The sequence below is a fragment of the Meleagris gallopavo genome, chromosome 6 (genome assembly GCF_905368555.1).
Source record: "Meleagris gallopavo chromosome 6, MGAL_WU_HG_1.1, whole genome shotgun sequence".
NCBI lineage: Eukaryota > Metazoa > Chordata > Aves > Galliformes > Phasianidae > Meleagris > Meleagris gallopavo.
The window spans coordinates 27,423,702-27,447,669 of NC_139409.1; the positions used below are offsets into that span (position 1 = coordinate 27,423,702).

The 23,968-nt window shown below is 37.6% G+C and overlaps 1 protein-coding gene across 3 annotated transcripts in view; it reads right to left on the bottom strand.

The window, feature by feature from the left end:
- Nucleotides 1-21,666, bottom strand: part of DGKB (diacylglycerol kinase beta) — a 339,795-nt gene extending 318,129 nt beyond the window's left edge. Inside the window, exon 1 of one of the 3 annotated variants that reach the window (XM_085226116.1) lies at nt 21,149-21,666. The gene's annotated coding sequence lies outside the window, so the exon portion shown is untranslated. The other 2 variants (XM_085226115.1, XM_010712729.4) reach the window with 2 other exon arrangements.
- Nucleotides 21,667-23,968: the final 2,302 nt, after the last annotated feature.

Consider the following 23,968-nt stretch of genomic DNA (forward strand, 5'->3'; position numbering starts at 1 on the left):
GTATGAATATGATTGAACATTCTTATTCACAGAATCACACTGTTGGATTTCAGTTGAGTAGAAAGTGTTCTTTCATGAGTAATTTTTACACAACAATATTAAATAATAAGCTCTCGCCATAGGAGGAACCGTAACACCTATCTCAGTTAAAAGACTGCTTTAAAAACTTTTCTTTACAGAAGCTCTAGTCCTTTTAGATTGCTTCTTTTATGCAAACTTAAAAATCCTACAAATTAACTTTTTTTAGTTATCAGTATGTGTTGTTTTTTTTTTTTTTAAATCTATTTGAGACAGTTTTGTATGCCTTCAAATATGCCTAAGACAGTTATAAGCATTGTTTTAAACATTAAAATATTGTCCCTGCATAATTTCCACATTGTCAAGCAAACTGCAATATTATCTACCAGGTCTATGTTGAGCTTCATATTACTAAGAGAAGATAACGGAAAAATATTTTATTACTTCTGAATGTGTACAGAACTGTTAAGTGACATTTTATTTTTTCATTTTTTTCAACATTTTTATCCTATTCAGTAAGACTGTATAGGTCAGTCCGAAACCACTGTAGTACTTCTTCCTCCATAGAGAGAGAAAGTCCTATACAAAGTCCTTACTAAAGATCTGGTTGCCTGGCTGCTTTGTGAGAAGATTGTATAAGAAATGTGCATATGAAAACTTTGTTTTTAATAACTAGGCAGATATTTTAGGGATTACGAATCTTTTCCATAATGTTAAGAACTGATCCATAAAGTGTTTAAATGAAGAAATTTACAACAGTTTTGGGGGACATACACTTACCAACAGGCATAAGATTTAGCCTTACCCAATTAGCCATGCATGTAAAACTCACCTTTTATCAGTTTCAGAATGTGTGTGTTTTAAGAACTGCTATGTTAATAGAAATAGCACTGCTTAAGTTTGCTAAATTTTTAATTTGTGAGGCACTCCTTTTATTTGTTCAGTACTGAAATATGCATAACTAATTTCTTCTACATGCAGTACAAACCTAAAAAAGATTGCTCCACTTACACTCTTTTCATATCATAAGAATACCAGATCTGTGTGAACTGTAAGTCACTGAGTTGACTAAAGTCATTCTATTTTGGTATAACTTATGAAATTTTAAAAATGAAAATCTGCAATTTGTTACTTAAACCTGTTCCCTGATTAACTCTTTTTACAAAGACTATATTTTAGAAGTTAAAGTTACACTTCCGGATGACACTGAGACATTTAGTGATGTCTCCTAAGAATATTTATTGAAGATCAGCTAAAGCTTTATAAACCTCCATACTCAAAAAGATAAAACACACCTACAATGAACTTGCCTATAAGCTTCAGTGAATATTCACTGAAGTGTTTTTGCTGTACTTGACAAGCTTTTATGATGAATTCATTCCTCTTGGTGATACTTGCAATATACTAAGTCAATCATTTGAGGCACACTGAGTGCTCTTTTGCCTAAGAAAAAGGGTTGCTACCAGCTGCAAGAAAAAAGAATCACAAAGAATGGTTATCCATAACAGGTCATGTAAACCCCTGTAAATCTATGGTTCAAAATGACAGATACTATTGCTCAGTATTAGGTCTTACCTGCTTAGACTGTGAAGACAGAGCCCCATGATCTGAGCTCAACTGAGCGACGAGAGCTACAAAGCCTATGCTGCTTTTCTAACCCAAAGAGGAGTACCTGACCTCTGATGTTCAGTGCTTCCTAAGTACACTTTGATTTTCTGCTTATTCTTTTACAAGCAGGTTTGATGAATGAAAGAGATGAGAAACATTTAGTAACTACTAATTATGTTTTCATTATGAGCTTATATTATAAAATCACAAACTGAGATAATATTGACTACAGCACTGACAGTACTACATACACAAGGGACAGTCCTGCTTACTCATAATTAAATAGTTTAGAAAATAAGGCATATCTCATTTTACAGAAAATAAATGAAGAATTTCCTAAAAAAGAATATAGACCTAGCATAGAATTTTAAAAAGTGGGTAGATCTCAGCTGGCATTAATCACTGCATTTTAAATTCAACAGACACACTGAAACATTTGTTCTCAGATAATTTGCTCACTATCACACAGAAGTTGTGGGGAGAAGTCAGGAACTGAACTGAGATCTGTAATTGAATATATTTAAATACATGAATAGTGCTAATTTATGTATGTCAATAAAACAGTCCTACTCCTTAACAGCTTTATTTTTCCCTGTCCTTCTAACTTTGAACCAGTAAATTTAAGTCTAAATGTCTACGAAAGCATACAATATATTAGAATAAAGCTCTACATTGAATATGATTACATTTCTAATTATCCAAATCACAGAATTTTAATTAACATTCTGTCTGTCACGAACAACTAACTTTACATAATACTCCGCTAATTAAAACAAGTAGTTCACAGTATTGCTGAAGAAATGTTACCACTTACAGATTTAACTACATGTGTCCAATAACCACACCATTCTGGAAACCTGTGGCTGCTATCAATCAGTTGAGTTTGTGTGCTGTGGCTTGCCCCAGGGCCCTGGTTTTCCAGTCATCCCTGCTGGGGACCTGGTTGGAAATTGTCACAGCTTCCACTGCTTCTTAGCAGCTCCATTCCTACTCCACAGAGCTGAGCTAAGCCCAAGCCCAAGCACTTTCCAAAATAATGCTGAGAAGACGTGTCCAAGGCCTGAGCCTACTACCAAAAGGCCAGAAAAGTTCTTAACACACCAACTTATTTGTCTCAGTAAAAACATCCTAAATAGAAGGAAGATGGAGAATCTGAGCAATGTGTTCTATAGTTGAAATCCAGCACATACCATCTAGTCAAGTCTTAATTGCTGTGTTGTCTTTTCTCCCAGGTATATATCTTAACCAGAGTAAAACAAATAAACACATGAAAACTACTGCTACTTGAAATATAAAACTGCAAGATGCTGAATTGCCTACTTCCAGAAGCAAGTGAGAATTTCCTGCATTTAGCCTCTCTCAAGCCACAGCCTTCTCAAATATGCAAAACAAATTATTATTCAAGAGATTGTTACAGAACTCTGATTTTTATGAGTACACAAAGTTCCCAGGCATCAATTTCATAACTAGATTCAGTTTATGTTTCTTAAATTGGCACAGCTAAAATAAAGTTATTTATTTTGGCATCCTAAAAGAAAGAAAAACAGAATTAGGATACCTTTGAAATCCACTGCAAAAGTATCCTTTTCTTAACAATACATCATATAAAACATTTTGCGTCCTATTTTCATTTTTCTTCAGGATAACAATACTGAACAGTTCCACTACATTTTCCTAGTATTCTAGAAACCTTCCTATAACAGTGTTCAGAATTCTGAATAGATATATTTCGGTATGATAAGATGCCCTTAAATACATAAGCAAGCATTTTTTTTCCAGAATATTCTGACAAAAATAACTTCATTTAATTTTGCATATTTTTCCACTATTTAGTCATGAAATTTATCTAGCTTTTTAAACAGCAAGATTCACCAATACTGACAGCAGATCTCTTGCAACACTATCAATTAATGAATTACTAAGTGAAATTTCCTACAGCAAATAGACAACATACATAAGCCATTTCTCTGGTTCACAGCTGACCAGCGTAAGTATCTCTGCTGTGAAATCTATATAATATTCAATTATTTTATGTCATTAAAATTTATACATATTGATGCTATTTCCTGATACTTTGATAGCTAACACAAAATATTTATTATACTCCTGCCAGGAAATTTTAAGTGGATAACCAAAAATCTTCTTTCTAATTGTAATTCCAGATAACATTCCAGTTACCAATGTTTATAATTGTGCATATACAATGTTACCTTGAATAGTCAAAGCAGTTAATGCTAGTAACAGTCTCTATCCCAAAAGCCAAAAAAATACTTCCCTGAAAATAGCAAGCATTGCTTATTTGGCAGACTGGAGGGAGTTATGCATATTTTTTACATATATCAAGAGTTGCAAAAACACATCTTGTTTTTTATAGGACAACACGATTGCTCGATTTGTGGTAAATTTGCCCTAGGACATAATATTTTACAATGAAAATTGTATTACAGTGGCCCACATTGTGCTGTCTGTTTTAAAATGAACTCTCCAGGGACTTCATGGAGAACAGTCTTAAAAAAATAAATGGAACAACATGTCCCAAAGTACTTTTTACCTAGCTTTAATACTCATGATTAAAAGGATCTGAAAAATTTGGCGAGCTATAGCTTTTCCACTAAGTAATCCCCTTATTCTTCATTTTTTCCCCAAGGAAGATAGTTTGCAGACACCAAGCTGAGTGGTGCAGTTGATACAACAGAAGGAAGAGATGCCATCCAGAGGGACCTGGACAGGCATGAAAAGTAGTTCTGTATTAACATAATGAGGTTCAACACAACCAAGTGCAAGGTGTTGCATTTGGGTTGGAGCAGTATGTTTACAGATAGGGGAAATTCACTGAGAGAAGCCCTGCAAAGGAGGAGTTGGCATGGTGGATGAAAAGTTGAACATGAGGCATCAGTGCATGCTTGCACTCCAGAAGGCTAACAGTATCCTGGGCTATGAAGATAATCAGCAGGCTCAGCACCTCTCCTATGAGGAAAAGTTGAGAGACTTGGGATTATTTAGCTTGAAGCAGAAAAGACTCCAGGAAGACTTCTCTGCAGCCTTCCAGTTCTGGAAGGGAGCTTACAAACAGGAGGGAAACCGACTTTTAAGTGGTCTGATAGTGATGTGACAAGGTAAATGGCTTTAAACTGAAAAACAGGAGAATTAGGTTAGACATTAGGAAGAAATTATTTACTCAGTGGTGAGGCACTGGCACAGGCTACCCAGAGGAACTGTGGATTTCCCATCCCTGAAGGTATTCAAGGCCAGAATGGACAGGATCCGGGTTGCCATCTAGTTGATGGCAACCTTGCCCATGGCAGGAGGATTAGAATTAAATGGCCTTTAAGGTCCCTTCCAAACTAAGCCATTCTATGATATGACGGGCTTGCATGGAATAGCTTCACGAATACTGAGGCAGATGAGGATGATTGTGACTCAGTGGCTGCACAGAGAGTCCCAGCTGTCTGAGGAAGTGAGTCCTACTCCATTCCCCTCCCTGTCAGTGACAGCCCCATGCCAAAGGTACTGTGACAGCAGATGAGCAGGTCAATGCTAGGCAACAAACAGACATGGGAGAACAGACCTAGAAAGGCCAGATAGCCATAAGCAAAAAACATTGGGATCAGACAGTGTAACATTTGACCAATGTCATCTCAGTTCCTTCATGGCATAGCAAAAACTGTGCTGGTGCAACAACACAGAATAGATCACGGGAGAGGGATGTGAAAAACAAACACAAAAAAAAGAAACCACAAAAAAACACTTTCCTTTAGTCAGTGTCAACACTGAACAAATCTCATCACACCAAATACCTTTGATGCACTTCATCTGCTCTACAGAGCATCACAAAAGGAAGAAAATATTTTCACGTTTTGTATTTTTAATATAAAGTAGGCAAAATGCAACTGTAAGTTTTAATGCCACAAAAACACCATGACTTTCATGTTTCCTTACTTAAGATAATGAGAGCTCCAAAATATCACAGTAATCATAATTTAATTTAAATTATATTTAAAATAATTTAAATCCAAAACAAATATTTTCTATTAATATCCTTTTTCACGCTGCACCAGAGCCATTATTTTACAACGCACACACTGAGCAACAACTAGAATACCCCGGTGAAGTCATGAAACACCTTTCAAAAGAATAAATAACTGTCTGCATCAATACAGCTTCGTATTATCTCATGTCTGACTTACAATTAGCACAAAAGCCTCCCTTAGCTTCATTAAACAACTATTGTTTAAGAATTCTGTTGTTTTTATAGCATAACCAATGGTCATGGTACATTCATATTTTTTGTCAGTCTAGTTCAAAGGAACTTTTACCCAGTCATCCAGATAGACAGAAATATCCCAGTCAGTTGACAATAAGAGCACTATCACAAAACTTCAATATTCATCTTACTACTTCCAAAACTTGTTTTAATTTTATAGTTAGGTAATTTTAAAATATACGAAGGGCATACTAAATCCAACCCCTGCCATATGTGCTTCATACACAAATTTAACTGTTTTTGCAAAACACATTCCACTGTTTTCTATCAGTGAGGTAGGAAGCATCTTTTTTATATTTACAAGTACTACAGTCACGCAGATGACATCCTTGACAAGATTGATCCATACTGAAATATAAGATTGTGACACACATGCAAGACATAAAATAAATCTAACTATCTGACATAAAATCACAGCAATCCCAACACCAACATGAAGGGATATCTCTTTTTCACTTCTCAAAGAGCGTTTTCCCCCTTCACATCACTCAGACATCATGGCCTCAACTCTTCTTTATTCCTGATGTGCTTCTTTCTTCTCAGAACCGTGTCACATCTGTTTAACTACATGGTTTTCATTCATCACAACATTTTGTTTGTTCCTCTTACGCTCCAGAATTTAGCAAGTGATTAGTCTTCTTCAAAGAAGACTCCTTGTTCTATTCTTTACATAACCATGGCACATTGTCTTGCTCGCAGACTGAGAGCAGTCTTTGCTCCTGCCAGCCCTGAGGAGGGACTTGCTCACCTTGAATCTTGGTCCTCTACATCCCGGCCTCACATTTTCTCTTCTGCCTCTGCAGCACAAGAGGACTGGCAGCAAATACTCTATGCAAGATGCTGTCCCAACATTTCATTTGGGTCAACAAGTTTCTAAAAAGCTTAACTGCATTTCCCCAGTGTCTGTCTCTCAGTCACAACCATAACCCTCTGTGCCTCTTCCAACAAGGAAAATGATTATAACAATATCTTATACATGGAGGGGAAAGACAGAAGCTTTGCTCTGGCAATCGGTCTGTGCACATAAACTACCTTGAGCAGCAGCACTTTGGCTCGCTGAAGAAGCAATCGTCACAAACCTTAACTGCCACAAAATAATACATCTTATGCCTTCATCCAAAAAGCAAAGAATTGCTCAATTCTGAGCAATTCTTTCAAAAAATGCTGAAAAATTTTAGCCCTAATACTTAGTTTACACAAGTATAGATTGACTTTTTGCATATCACTAGCTGCTGTAATCATCCCAAGTAGAAATTTTAATATTTTGAAACAGAAATGCACCTAAAACACATGCAAATCAACCATGACTGTGCATATGAAGGTGAGTGGGAAGCCTTCACCATCTCTTTGAGACCATTAAGTATTTGAGAAGAAATTTTATAATTCCTACCACTCAATTATGATTTCCTTCACTTTCTATATACATCAGTTCCCCTCATCACCTTCAGAAAAATAAAAGAATTTAGAAAATGTTAAAGAAAAAAAACACAACAGAGTATTCCTAAACTATTTATCCCTGCTGCAGTCTCTTCCAGTGTGGCTATTATTGGTTGTGTCCTATCAGGGACTGAGACCAGACCCAGCAGCTACAACCTTCAGGCTCTTGATGCCTGGAGCACATCATCACCCAGTAGAAGAGAAGAAGCAGGAATAGCCCAAAGACTGCAGCAGCGATTTAAAAAAAAAACAAAAAAAAACAAAAAAAAACAAAAAAAAACAAACAAAAAAAAAGCACACAAGACAAAAAACAAAAGCCAAGAGGATGTAAGATAAGGCATAAGAAAGCCATGGCTGGAATTTTTCTCAGCTGTGCTTTTGGTGACCCATTTTAAGAAATGCAAGAGAATGTTTTTCCAGAATTTTATTTAAAAATAAAAAAAAATCTGAGCAACAAGGTAAGTTCAACTTCAGTACCATCTTTCACTGGCTCTAAGATAAAAGGGTAGAAAGAGATTTATATGCACTAAAATTTTCCAAGACTTACTTCCTTGTAACTGAAAATACACTTCCATGTAGTATAAGAAATAGATAATCTTTAGGTGTTCCCTAGATTTTAATAGCATGTTTTCATATTTCTAAGAATCTTACTACTATGACAGTAAGAGCACAATTAATGAACAATATACAGCAGAGAAGAGGAACAATAGTAATCTGGAACAAAAAGCCATATCTGAAGACTTATACAGTAATCCTTTAAAAATTAATGTCCGTATATTATATATTCCTAGGAAGCAGTATTGTAAGCAGTGCTCCAACACAGTAAGCAAATAAAAATAGATATTCATCTGTACTTAAACACTTTTGTACTAAAAAATTAAAAAATAAAAACCTTCCTCTATCTTCACTTCTGCACATCTACCTTCTTTTCAATGTGCAAGCCTCTTACAAGGAGAATTATCCAAAAATCTGAAGATAATAAACCTATTTAAATCTATTTAAATATCAGATTCACCCAGCTTTCCACTTAGGTTCTCCAGAATGAATGAAGTTACAATCGCAGCAGAGCAGTTCAAATACAGACCACTGCCAAATCCCACAATACTGACTGCAAAGCACTTCACTGAAGCCTGTCTCAGGCACTCCGTACCACAACCACTCTGTACACGAAGGAAACTCCCACACATGCCAGCAGCAGCTCCAGACACAGAACAAAGGCCAACAGTTCCAAAGAAACTAATTTATCTTGCTCTAAAACCTGAAGTAACTTCCTCAGAGTACCAGCAGGTTAGAAGCTGCCTGAATATGCATACGTGCACCTGCTATTAGAACCATAACACAAAAATAGGTAAGGGAAAATTAAAGGAAAATAACCTTGATAAATACACTCAAGATAATGTTCACAAAGAGGAGACATCTGAATAGTTACCATTCATTTTATATTACATGCCATTATAACTTCAAAACCTTGAAATACAGGAAACATTGTTCAGACTACCTAAACACATTCAGATACATTAACTGTGTAAGAGTAGTGACTAGAGTCAGACAGCAATGGCCTCCCTCTTTCGCCATTCACTTTCTTTATCACCTTCACCTCTGCAGATTCAGATTCAGAGAATAATAGGCTATCATCTGACAGCGTTTGGTTTCATTATTTTTACAAGCTCAGGACACTACAGTGGCAAGTTATTATTTAATACATGTCTTACTGCGTTAAAATTGCCCAGATTCCTTTACAATGTAAAAGCTTGCATTGTATACCTGAGAGTAGTATAAGTCTATTTCATTAGTTCAGAATGCTGTTGAAATACTGGACAATATCTTGCTTATATTCATGTAACATCACAGAAATGTAACTCCTCCTAAAAGGTTTAAAGAAATTATATAATGCAAGAATATATGCAACATTACTTATTAGTTCTATTATTTACCAACATTATTTATAATGATGAGTTGTTCATACAGAATAATTTATAGGAAATGTATTTTTCTCAACCAAGCGTGACTGCCAGTTTCACACAAGTATAATTCTTGGAAACAGACTCCCACTGAGAACAGCCACATTTACAAATTAAAATTCCCCCCCCCACCTTTTCCAATATTTCAATCTAAAATAATTTCTTAAGGTCTGCTGTGACAGTAACATGCTTATGTATCTTCATAAATGAATACAAAAGGCATTTAAATATAAACGAAGTATTATATTTTATTCTAAACTAAAATTATCTCAGTATTTTTGCCCACTTCATTCTTGAAAGAATTATTGTTTTTGAAGGTGCTCTATTATAAATCTTAAACTACTAAACTACTAAAAAAAAAAAAAAAGACTGAAGGGAAGCATTCTGTGGCTTGTGTTAAGGGTGTGCAAAATGTACGGTCGGTGAGCCCCATCTGAATGAAACATCTATGGCATGGTTTCCTCAGGCTTTAAATGACTGGGCAATGGTTCATTTCAATTTCATGTTGCCATTGCTTTATTAGTTAAGTAAGAGAGGATAAATACAGCGATGTTGGGTTTGTTGGTCTTTGGTTTTTTGGGGGGTTTTTTTGGGGTTTTTTTTTTTGTTTTTTTTTTTTTTGGGTTTTGCGTTTGTTTGTTTGGAGGTGGGTTTTTTTTTTTTTTTTTTGAGCAATATTGTAAACTACAGTCAGTTATTTAGAAATTTACGAAGACACACATTTGGTGAGTAACATATATTTACTAACTCCTCTTCAGTTGAGCCTATGACCTAGATAAAAATAAAACTTCTGTTAAAGTTTGGACTTCATCCAGAACTGATGTGATCCCAGGTAGGATGAGTTGCTTCAATTGTCTCTCTAAAGAGACCTTAAAATTAATTTTACATTCACTATGGATTTGACTCACAAAAAAAAAAAAAAAAGGCATTTATTTCCAATGAATGATGAAGTCATTCTTCTTCTTGCTCCTATTATAGTCATATCAATGAATATCACAGAGCTGCTGCATCAAAGTAAATGAAAATCTTTTACATCACTTCAAAATATGCAACATGTACTATAATGTTTTTAAGGCTACATACAGGAAAAGATATAGAGAGTTGAAACAGGATTTAAGTATAAAAGAGGCACTAAATCCCATAATACCCTGACTCTCCCTTCTGCTGCTTGCTGATGTTTGTTCCAGTGGGAAGTGGAAGCTGTCTCATACACTTCAGCATAGATAAATTTAAAGTAATGTACGTGGGGGGAAAATAGAACCCTAGCTGTACACTTAAAGTGATGAGCAGTCAAGCTCATCAATGATGAGTTATAACACAGAAATGAAATTTTGGAATTAAAATCAGAAATACCAGATCCATCCTCAGCAGCGCACAAAAATGTACTCAGAAAGGAACAGAGATTAAAACAATTTATTCCATTGTATAGATCCCTGGTACACTTACTTACATTTTCAATAACACAGTTTTGAGCATTTTGAATCGATTAGAGTAGAACTGAAGAAAGAGAAGGACAAAGAGAGAAAGCAACCTGCTGATATGGAATAAAAGAGTATAACAGATAACTTCCAGCTTAAAAAAGAAGCAACTGGCACCAGAGACTGGGAGAAAATTCTGGAAGTGCTTGGCCTATTTTTACATTATTTCTATGATAATCACTCTTAGAAGACAGCACAGTAGGACAGACAGACTGCCTGTCTGATCCAGTAATGCTATCATTATGCTTCTAAGAAGATGGATGAAGAATGTCCCATTCACCTGGAAAACAGTGCCTTGTCTTGATATGAATAAGCCACAATGAAATTTACATACAATGAGCACAACATAATTCCCCAAAACTGGTTAGCAGTAATGGAATTGCCTCTGGGAAAAAAAAAAAAGGAAAAAAAAAAAAGCAGCAGTGTTTACTACAATCTGTAATGCAGTTGTTTACTTGCCATACACGTGACAGTAAACTTTGCAGATCACAAACAGGTTTTACTAGCAATATAGTTATTTTTTCAAAAATAGCTGGATAGTAACTGACGGCAAACTTTATTTTAAAAGTTCTAATTGTCCATGTAGTCATACGCTGAATCCCAGTGAAACAGCACAAAGAATGGAATCTGAATTGTCAACTCTTTAGAAGAATCCATCTATTATATAGATGATTCTTCTCTACAAAAAGATTAACAAGCTGTTCGCAGACTTTGCTTTCTTCTACTGACAGCCACTGGAATGTATTAAGAGGGCACGAAGAGTATACTGACATAAACTATCAGTCTTTCCTTTCCTCTCTATTAGGTTATCCTAAAAAGACATATTCAGTGAAAAGTGTAGTAAATCTGCAGATACAATCAAAAAAATCATTAAAGACAAGAGGTAAGACTGAAGTATTACCTTTTCTTCACCAGCATTCATAGGTTCAAAGTCCTCACAACAACTGTTAAGGCTTCAGATGTTTGATTTTGAACTCTGTGCATAGCATAAATAATTAAGTGGCCTTACTGGTCCTTGAAAATTCCTGAAATCTCTGAACAGAAGTGGTAGTAGTTTCTAATGTTCAAGACATTTAGGTTCTATAAGGAAAATAGATGCACAGGTTCTATTTAAAGTGTTTCCGTACCTTAGTGTCAATGTATATCCCTCAAAGAGAACTGGAATTCCATCAGTTTGAACGCCAATTTTAATTTTTTGATTTCACACATCTAATTCATTCTCATGTCACTGCTGAGCAGAGTTATCAGTGCACATGTTAATATTAAAATACAAGGTTCAGCAAGTACAGAATATCTTCATATTGAGATATGTATATGAGTTCTCCTGGAGAGGAACAGCAATTCATACCTCCATGGGTTAATAGTTCACTCATAGTTTAAAAGAGATGGCACTTGCTTTGCCAAAGACATATTTGCATTTCCAAGGAATCAGAGCAGTAAACAAGACAAGGGGAGGAGAGCTGAAACTTTTCCCGAATAAATTAAAGATTAATAACCTCTAAGGGGAAGAGATGAAGCATTTGAATGTGAATGAAAGCTGCGGCTTTCAAGAACTAAGTACAAGAATTGGCTAACTTTGCCTACTTGTGATGCTCTCCAGTGAAAGATTGCCAAGAACATAAATAATACGAGACAATTCAGCCCTTGACCTCACAGCAAATCTAAGGAGTTGCACCTTGTCAGGATACAAAGAAGATTAGATCAGATTTTAGAACAAGTGAACAAAACAATAATGTATATACATTCTGTAATTCCCATCTTTATAAATCCATGCTCTGCAGCAGTCTGGTATGGATTATGCTAACATTATTATTTCATTTTACAGGAAGATGGTAGATGAACTAAGGATGAATTACAGAAGTTTTCAGGGTTTCTAGATAGAATCATTATTCTATTCCCTCTGCGGTTTCTAACCCTTTAGTGCTAGGGTCCTGGACTAACCATGCAGAATTTCCTGTCTTAACAAACCACCATGGCAGGATATGGAAAAAGTTATATCTTCCTTTAGTTAGTGAACATTTTGAGAGCTGGTAAACGTAGGGCCTGAAATGAAACAGCTACACTGAATGACCAGTCGACCAGGAAAGTATCTTGAACTGATCAACCAAACTGAATCCTGAAGAGGATTCAGAAAATACATTATGTTTATATGGCTTATATATTCTTACTAGTTTCTTCCACAGTTTTCTACTTATTGAACTGCGCTAAAACAGGACTGGCAATGTTACTGTTATTGGTAGAGCGTATCTATGTGACTCTATAAATTCTTCTGTCATTGACAAGACGATCTAGCCTAGCCTTTACGTCATCAGATCTCAATAAGAATGCACATAAATCCTTACTAGGGATTTATATTTCCCCTTGCTCATGAGATATGCAACTAAAAGTTAGTACTGGATCACCCATCATGATTATTTTTCTCAATATCAACAGAGACAAGTAAAAACCACTGTGACACTGTGCAATATAGAGTAGAAAAAAACATCCTGATCTCTAGAACAAGTAATATCACAAGTTGTTTCCATAGTTTCTGGATGCCTACATGATTTATAGACAATAGATAGAGCACTGAAGCTTTTCTGCGAGTCTTTATTTTGAATTCAAAAAGGCAAAAAAATAAAACTGTAACTGAATATGGTATTTTCCTCTATAAGGAAAACAAAACAAACACTTGGTACTTTAAACTTTCAAAGGAAGTAAATGAATATTCTTTTCAAAGTATCTCCTGTCATTTGTCCATCAAAGCTGGGAGTTTTCCCCAGGATTCCTCCAGTCATTCTACTTTTATGACAAAATGGCTATATCAACAGCACTAAACCTAACATGGAACAGTACAAAGTTTTCTCTTTCTGTTCTACAAAAGATCAAAGTGTTTAGAGTTCTTTGACACAGCAGATGTAAGACTGTTTAAATACAGATCTTCTCACAAGAACTTCTAAAGTCAAAAAAGGTAAAAATGACTCAATGCCCTCCTGAGCAGAAGTCACTGGAGTCCTTCATCAAATTTACAACCGCAAAAAATGAAAGTGCTCTGAAGTACTTGTATAATTACATATATTTAAAAAAGATGTACTTTGTTATTTAACTTATAGGAGATAGCCCATTCTAAGCAACTCTTTTGTAGGGCTATTTTACACTGTGTTTATTTTCAGTAAGGCATAGGGATGATTTTACACATTCTTAAGATTTCAACTCTTCCTTGTGTTTTTCTTCCAAGCTGAAAAAATACCCAAGAGTGCAATTTATCTCACTCAAAGCTGGTTGCCTTAAAATTAGATCTTAAATTGTGAAATTGCCATCCTAGACATTCTTTAAAGTTCTGGATACATCTAGAACGTACTTCAACTGACCTATATTGGATGCTTATCACAAAATGAGAATTTTACTCAGCAGATGTTTTTCTCTTTCCATCAACAATAATAGGAGCAAGAAAAGGTAACCAGATGATAATTAGATACCGAATACAGGACGTATCAGTTCCATTTATCTACATTTTTAACATGAACAAAACTCTCAACTCTAATGATGATTAAAATAATCGCAACTATTCTATTTAGAATATGTAGAAATCACCAAATTAAAAATCTTGAGTAAAATATTCAAAGACTAGAAGGGAGAAGCATCCTGGTTATCTGAAAATTATTTTGTACCTTAAATTTCTAGTCCTCAAACTTTATCAGAGAATTCATTAGCTTAAATTCTTTCAAATTTTAGGCGAAGTTCTTTCCTGAAGACTAAACTTGACCAGTAACCATTATATTTACTTTTGTATATATGTTTACATGTACATACATGCATACACACACACACACACACACACACACACACACACTTAGTCTACTATTTTTGTTATCACCTTCATTCTTTTTCACCCTTTTTTTTTTTTCTCCGCTGCGTAAAAACATCTGTCCAGCCTTATCCCACTCTTGCCTTTCATGTGGATGTTGAATACAGCCATTTCTGCAGATGTTAGAAAACCTATCATTTAAGAGGGCCCTACATACCAGGTTTACAAGACATCACTTCTTTTACTTTCAGAACAGAGAGGAAAGCCTGTTAATTTCACATCATCTGTTATTCTTTCAGATTTGAACCAAAGTAAACATCAGAAATATCCACCTGGAGACATACTTAGATCATACAGAACAAATTTGACTAGCTGCTTTTTCTTTATGCAACAAGATTTAGAAAAATAAATTAGAAAGAAAATCAAGTTTCCATTATCTATGTGTGTTCTTCAGTTCCCTGAATAAGCCACTACTACACTGGTATACCTCATTATTTCCCATAAGACCACTCAAAGGGAAGGGAAGAACTATTTCACAGCAGAAGACTCTCAGTTTGATAATATACAAAACAAATTTTTGTGAGAACAGCATTACTGATCTGCTGGGATTCTTTTCTTCCCTCTGTAAGGACTAGGGAATGATCTTCTTATTACTACTGTTGTGCATTAGACTTCCCAACACTGAAGAAAAAAAAAAAAAGCACAATTTTATGCCAAGAAATCAAAACATAGCTGAGAATCAAACCAAAAACAAAACAAAAAAAAGATGCTAACATTAACTAGATTTCTGCTAGCACAATTAAAAGTTCTATTCTGAAAATAGAAGTGTCAAAGAAAATAAAGAGTACCCAGATGTCATTTTACTTATAGTTTATTACGGTAAATAAAAAACATTATCTAAAAATAAAAATATAATCATTATGTGTTTCAAAGTTTGCATTCTTTCATTTTATATTCTTTTTTTTTTACTGGTTTAGGGCAGCACAATGGTGACAGAGTTGTGCATTTTCATTCCAAACTGGTACTAAGGGCTTGGGCAAGAAGTAATTGAACTGCCTCAAAATACTTACATTTTTTTATGCTTTCAGACTTGTGGCAAACTAAACATGCCAATACCCTTCAGGGCTGAACTGCTGCAATTATTCAGAGAAATCTATTTTGTTCAGAAACAAAAAGGAAAAATACGTTCTAGATTGCATGAAGTTATTTTACTTGATGTTTTGGAACACTAAATCATCCTGATTTAAAAAATAAATAAATGAAATTCTTATCTACTTGCTAAACTGGCCTACCTGCGTCAAGTCATTTATATTTGTAGGAAGAATATTAGTGTGATGAAAGCTAGTTCAGGTCGACAAACTCATGATACCAATTTCAACGCCAAAGTCTGTAACTTTTTCAGTCTCGTAGACATATTGAATGCAACTATAAACATCCTTTCAAGTGAAGCACAGCATTTCACTGCAGCAACATCAATTAGCCATTTGATCTATAGAGTTGCCCCAAGCAAACAAAAAAAAAAAATTATTATTATTAGTCATCTAGTCCAACTCACCTGCAGTGAACAATGATGACACCTACAGCTAAATCAGACTGATCACAGCCCCATCCAGCCTGACCTTGAATGGCTTCAGGAACGGGGCATTTACCACCTCTCTGATCAATTTGTTCCAGTACCTCACCACTCTTTTTTTTTTCTGAACAAACAAAAACAAACCAAAAAAACAACTTCTTTCTTATATCCAGTATAAATCTCCCCTTTTAAAGTCTACAGTCATTCCCCTTTGTCCTGTCACAATAGGCCCTGCTGAAGAGTGTGTTGCCTTCTCTCTTACAGCTTCCCTTTAGATACTGAAAAGCTACTATCAGATCTCCCTGAAGCTCTCTTTTCCAGGTACAACAGCCCCAGATCTCTCAGTCTATTCTCTTAAATGAGCTTCTCCATCCCTTGGATCATTTTTGTGGCCCTTCTCTGGACATGCTCCCAACAGGTCTATGTCTTTCCTGCACTAAGGACTGCACATCTGGATGCAGTACTCCAGGTGAGGCCTCACCAGAGCAGAGGGGCGGGATCACCTTCTTTGACCTGCTGGTGACACTTCTTTTCATGCAGCCACGGATATGGTTGGCTTTTTAGGCTATGAGGAAATACTGCTGGCTCATGTCCAACTTGCCCCCAAGCTTTTCAGCAGGCCTGTATTCTACCCTTTTGTCACCCAACTTGTTTTGACAGTGGGAGTTGCCATGAACCAGGTACAAGAACTCATGCTTGTCTTTGTTGAACCTCATGAGGTTCTCCTGAGTCCACTGCTGGAGCCTATAAAGGTCCATTTGAATGGCATTCCATCCTTAAGGTGTGTCATCTGCACCACATCACTTAGTGTCATCTACAAACTTGCTGAGAATGCACTCAATCCCACTGTTGGTGGGAAAGTATTAAAGAGCACTAGTCCCAGTACTGACCACTAAGGAACAACACTAGTCACTGATTTACATCCAGACATTGAGCCATTGATCCCTACTCTCTGGGTATGACCTTTCAACTAGTTACTCATCTACTGAATACACAAAATCCATATCTTTCCAATTTGGAGAGAAGGATGTTTTAGGGAACAGTGTAAAAGGCCTTACTGAAATCTAGATAAATGACTTCAATGGCTCTTTCCTTGTCTACTGATGCAGTTATACCATCATAGTAAAATAATAAATTATTAAAAGATTGTTACAAAAAAAAAAAATACACTTAAATGGATAAATAACTGTCCTAAGTCTATTATTACTGCTATTAATTACTTTTTAAGTCTCACAGGAAGCAACGGACAAAGATGATTTGAAGAAATGCCTGAAGAAACTTACCACTGAATGTCAACGAGTCTCTTACAAGGAATTATTCTCACACAGATATTTTTTTAATATTTTATAACACCTACTCCTGATTAAATGGCTATGAAATTTTGTCATTGCTACAGAGTAATACTTCAAATAAATTCTGGATAAATATAAAATAAAAAGTGAATAATATCCAAACTAAGTTCTGGTACATTTTATTGGTTTACTTTTTGTTTGTGAGTAGTAAGAAGCTCAACTGGAAATGCCTGAAATAGGCCGCAAAGTTTACTTGATAGTGAAAAAAGGTAGCGAGCTAGAATCTAAATCTAATGGATTTCAGGAAGCCAGTATCCCGCTCTTCAGCAGCTGCACTCTGTTGATGTCTTCCAGATATTACACCATAACTTTGAAATAAACATAGATGTCATTCTCAAGTACCTTCATCTTTCCAGAGGTGAAGCCTAGTTGAAACTCTTTCACTCCAGAACACTAAGCTACAAAGGTATTTTCTTTCTGTTTTGCCCTCCTTTCCTATTGTTGTCACTCCTTCACCATTACTACACAAATGAGAATGTTTTGTCACACTCTTTATACAACATGGTAGATTCCTACCATGACAAAAGAAGAGAAGATGCACTATGAATACAGATGCAATCATGTAGAGTTCTTGACAACAAAGTTAACGTTCCCCAAAGAAATATCTGAAATAATTGATGCTTTCTAGAATAATAGAATGGTTTGGGTTGGAAAGGACCCTAAGGAGCTAGTTCCAACCCCCACACCATCAGCTGGGCTGCCACCCAACAGATCTGGCTGCCCAAGCCTCATCCTGTTAAAAACTTCCAGGGATGGGGCATCCACAGCTTCTCTGAGCAGCCTGTGCCAGTACCTCACCACCCACTGAGTAAGGAATTTCTTCCTTGTACCTAATCTAAGACCATTTCCCCTTGCCCTGGCACTAAACTCCTGAATAAAGTCTCTCCCCATCTTTCCTGTGAGCCTCTTTAAAAGACTTGTTAGAACTGTGTGCAAAGAATTTAAGTTATCAGTAAACTAATAAAGGTCACAACTATTTAAAGAAAATGAAATAACATATCATACAGTTAACATTTATTAAATTAATGATAAAGCGAAACTTCAGCCCTGTATGTTTCATTCTATGTGACATTCACAAGAGCTCAGTAGTGCCATACAAGCATAAAGCAAAAGGCAGCCCAGCCATCCAGCCAACTGACTTTGAAGTTCTCCAGCCTTGACCAGCCTTGACCTATAACTACCTGTACTCACAACTGTGCTGTTTTTACATCCTGCTCCATCAAAATGCTGCTCTTAGCAGATCTACAGCCCTCTTATCATTCTCTGCATTCCTCTGCTAGTGATCTCATTGCACTGGCAATAGGTACCTAGACTCATCCCATAAAGAGTCACCTGAATTACATCATGCACCAGAACAGAAACGATACGGTAACCTCACAGATTAAAAAAAGTGATGTCTAGTGCTCTTGAAAACATATTAGCTTTGTTACTTTCAAACTGCACACAAAAACAGAGCATCTGTTCACTAAGGTGTTTCTATTTAACAGTATTATTTCAGTGTTTTATTCAGAGATCCCTACGGTGTTTAAAGAAAGATTATTTCAGTGTGTCAGCAACAGTTGATATACGTTTCTTCTTCATAAACAAACATAAGACAGAATAGTTTTTCTGAGCCTGAATAAAAGCATCAACTGTAGTTGTTTGTAGGACTCTAAAACAGAAGAACAGATTTGGGCCACAAATATTTCAAATCCATAGCATTAAATATCTTACTGCACACCCATTTTAGACAGCTGAATAATTCTTTCGGGAATTTCCTACCACAGTATACAACAGTCTTTTCACCTCAGAAAAAGAACAACAGATAACATAAACCCTAAGAGAAAAGCTTTGCTTTTTGGTGGCTCGTGTTTCTTGATGCTCGCTTTAGTTCAGTATGAGATAAGCATTTCATGCACCAGGAAATGCTGGATATTACTTCGAGGAGAAACAACCTATTTCCTGTCATTTTATCCATAAAGCACAGCACAAGCTCAGTCATTTGGGAATGTCTATCAGGTTCTTGCTATGCACTTCTGATGTATGATGATGTTTCAATAAATGCAGGAGCATTATATTACTCAAGAACAAAGAAAAAAAATTATAACTTCGCCACACCAGGTCATTTCAAGAGAACAAGAATGGAAAAAAAATACATTTAGTGCATTTTTAAAACACCTATTTCTCCTGTAATAATTACTGCTTTTTCTCATCCTGTTGCATCCTCATTCTTATTTTCTAATATGGATTTTATTAGCCTACTAGATCTGCTTTGAAAAGTTACATCAACCGGACAGAAATGCTCCTGAAAATTAATCGAGTTCTTTCTACTTGACTGCTTTTCTACAAATTTGGTGAGAAATAACTGAAGACTACAATCCGCGTGTTTACCTAGGGAAAAAAGCTTATAATACTGTAATCTTGTGAGAAAAAAATCTTTCATCCATTTCAAAAACAGCACACTCACAATGAAAAACGCGATTGCAGACACTCTCGACAAATGAAACTCTTTTCAGCAAGATAAATCACAACACTGGACCACGCAACACAAAAATACGACTTGGCTCCCAAAAGTTTGCCGATATGCACGGTAATTCTAATTCTAATTCCTCCTTGAAAACACCCTCAGAGGCTGCATGTAGAATCAAATGCTCAAAGTTTCTGCAGATGAGTTTTCACAGCGCAAGTTTGCAGTTGCACCTTTTGTTTCACGCCCTGGCGTACCGCACCGCACGCCGGAGCGGCTGGCTGCCTAACCTCAGCTCTCAGCGCGAGCCCGGGCAGCATCACCACGCCGACAGCGCTCGAGTTAAACGGTGCGGGTCAACGAGGCAAACTGGCATTAACTAGGTGCCAAAGCTGCGAACCGTGACAAATTCAATATAGCCCTCCTAGCTACAAGTTTGCGCCTAGCACCTCCACGACGCACAGCCCCGAAGAGACTCAACCTCCCTCCCATTCAGCCACCCAGCTCTGCGATCGCGAGCAGTTCGGCCGCCCAGCGCCTCGCGAACTTACTGCAGTGCGATGCGGGAGAAGGAAGCGCACGTCCCTGGGCTGCGAGAAAGCCCGGCGCACAGGGCAGTCGCAGGAACCGGCCATCCAGGCAGCCGACCGCGCCACCGCCGCCGCCCCCCGCCGGCTGCCGCAGCCCAGTGCGCCCAACCCCGCGAGGCCGCCGCCGCCCTGCTCCGCTCCCAAGCGCCGGCCGCGGCGTACCGCGGATCCCGACAGCCGCGCTCCTGCCGGGCCAAGCGGCTGCGGCTGGGCCGCGCGGTTTTAAGCGGCCGTGCGGCGGCGGTTCTCCCACCCCTTTCTGGCAGGGCGGCGGGGGGGAGGGGACAGGCAGCACGCACAAACACGCACATATACACACTCCGCACGCAGCCCCTCCCGGCCCCGCGCAGCTGCGGTACCTGTTGTCCTGCGCCCGCATCCCCGGCGCGCCGCTCACCCCGCCGCCGCGCCCCCCCCCCGCTGCCCTTTCCCACCCGCCCGCAAATCGGACCCCTGCAACGCAACGCACCCGCAATACCCGCTCAGCACTTACCCAAAGTTTACCCGGTCTCCCCGCCGGCAGCGGCCCTCACGCTGGCGACGAGGCAGCGGAGCTGTGACAGTGGCCGCACAGCCGCGGGGGTACCGTGCGCGGCCCCTCCCGCGCACCTGCGCGCCGCCCACCCGCGCCTACCTGCGCGCTGCCGCGGAGGAGCTCCCGCGCAGCTTTGGCATTGATTGCGCTGCCAGGCTCCGGCGGGTGGCTGCTACCCCGCCGCTGCAGGCAAAGCCCTCCCGGCAAGGCCGGTCCGGTCCGGTGACCGGCTGCCGGTCCGGAGCCCTTCAGCAGCTGCCCGTCGTGCCCGCGCCGCGAGCCTCCATTTGGGCGTCCCTGGGGAGAGACCGGCACGAATCTCAGGGCTGCGACAGCAGCCTCGTTCCCTCTGCTTCCTCCCCGCAAGAGGTGGGTCTCCGACACGTGTTTGGGAATCCCCCGTAGGCAGCAACAACAGAGATCTGCCCGTGGTGGGATTTTGCAGATTTACTTGGAAAAGAAAGAAAGGAAGAAAAAAAAAAAAAGGAAACAGAGTAGCAATGGCCTAAGAACTATTTTACGACAGTGCATCCCGCTTATAGAATCATAGAATGACTTGGGTTGGAGGGAACTTTAAAGATCACGAAGCTCCAACACCCTGCTACCCACTAGATCAGGCTGCCCTGAGCCCCATGCAACCTAGCCTTTAACATCTCCAGAGATGAGGCATCCACACGCTCTCTGGACAGCTTGTGCCAGTGTGTCACTACCATCTGAGTAAATAATGTGCTCCTAACATCTAACCTAAATTGCTCCTCTTTTAGTTTAAAACCATCTTCCCTTTTCCTATCACTATTAGGCTGTGTAAAAAGTCAGTTTCCATCTTAGTTATAAGCTCTCCTCAAGTACTGGAAGACCCAGTGAGGTCTTCCCAGATTCCTCACTTCTCCAGGCTGAACAAGTCCAGCTCCTTTAGCCTTTCTAAGGAGGGGCACTCCAGCTCTTCTGGAGTCATCTTCATGGCCATCCTCTGCTCTCCTTCCAGCAGCTCCCAGACATGAAACAATGGAAACTTGTGCTAACAGCCTCCCAGTATTTTTAATGGCAATTTGTCCTGACCAAAAGAAATCCCTCTGAAGTACTAGTAAACATCTAAGCAGAGCAAACAGTGCCAAACATCTATCTTCACCAAGATTAGGTGCCACACTAAGACTGGCCTCAGAACATCAGCTGGGATCCTGATGGTTTGCTTCATTACAATAAGCATTAATCTCTATCTAAATTCACTTTGTTGGTATACAGCACTATAAATACTTCATCCACTTCAGCAATCTAAATGAAATGCAGCGTGCTAATAACTGCGTATAATAATATGAAACACGGAAGTATGAAAATGAGAAATATTTTACCAGGATTTTTTTTTTTTTTGTAATTTTATAAATGCATCCATTCTTCCTTTTTGAAATCTACTTAAAGAGAGTTTGATTTTAATATAACATGCAAGTGCTAGATTGTTTTTTGAATCTTAACGATGTAAAACATTGCCAGCCCAATTTAATTTGTAAAGATTTTTGGTTTCTTAGAGTGGGATTCCTTAATTCACCTAACTTACTGTAAGCCTTAGACTGCTGTTTGCTCTTTGTAATTTAGCTTCTACACAACATGGTAAAAGGCACTTAACCACTTTGGAATAGCTAGTTTCCAAAATTCATTATCTCTCCAGCTTTCTGTTTAACAAAACAGTTTGAATATTTAGATAAGCTTCAAGGGAATGTACAAGGGAAACGTTTTTTTATGCTATATAACACAATACATACATATTTCTATCATATACTAGGTTATATATGCACTCACAACTAAAGTTGTGGTATGATATAACTTTGATTATGCTCAATATGCCCACAGTCTAACTATTAAAAAAAATAAAAATCTATTCTCCTCTTTTCATACACATACACACAAAATAAATCATAATGATAATAATAAAATAAAAATAATTAATGGATATAAAATAAAAATAATGATGGAAAATAATACTACTTTTAAAACATTGCTCCATAACTTTGGGAAAAGGAATTCAATGAAAGGCAGTATCACAAATTTTCAGTTATGTATTTCATACCCAGTAGTCAACCTTATATATATCTTTCCAAACAGAAGCTTGTCGGAAGCACATGACAAGAACTTGGCTTTTGTCTTGTACATTGAATATATTGCTTTCCCTTTAAAACATGGATTTCAAGAGATTCTTTTTCTCCCAGAGAAGGAATTCAGTCACAGTATATTTGAAACTCGGGTTACTAAATACGGATCAAAACGTTGAATTACAATGACTAGTTACGTAATTGTGATAAATCACTGCAATACAACACAAAAAAAATATTATAGACTGCCATAAAATGCTTGATTTGGTGGCTTGGGAGAGGGAGACTGGTTTTGAAAGACCATTTTGCCTTAAAAATTGCTTTTAAGTACTCTGAGTTACATAAGGTCATATGAGAATCAAAATTACTAGCTAAAATAATGTTTCACAGTTTCAATCATTTCTTAATGCTGTGTATAACTTTTGTACAACTCACTTCGGTTGGACCTTTGTTGTTCTCTTCTGCTGTGTGTTAGGACAGCATACAACTTCCACAACTTCCATTGTTATTGAAATGGACAATATCCACCAAGTTTTTATGTATCATCGAATGTCAATTCCAGCTTTAAAGCACTAGATCTTTGCTCAAGTAGAAAAATAAACCACTTTGTTAAATATTTTATTTTCCTTTGAAAAGAGGCAAGCCCCATGCAGGCCAAGCCAACTCAGTACAGCGAAGCTGTAGAATATCAACAGAAAAGATGTCAAGCTAAGGAACACTAACATTAAGACTTTTTGTTTGCACTGAAATGTACTTAGGAAGTCTGCTATCCGTATGGCTAGCCTTAGAATTAGGTTTATAGTGTCTGCAGTTCTGAAAATAGGTCAATTCAATG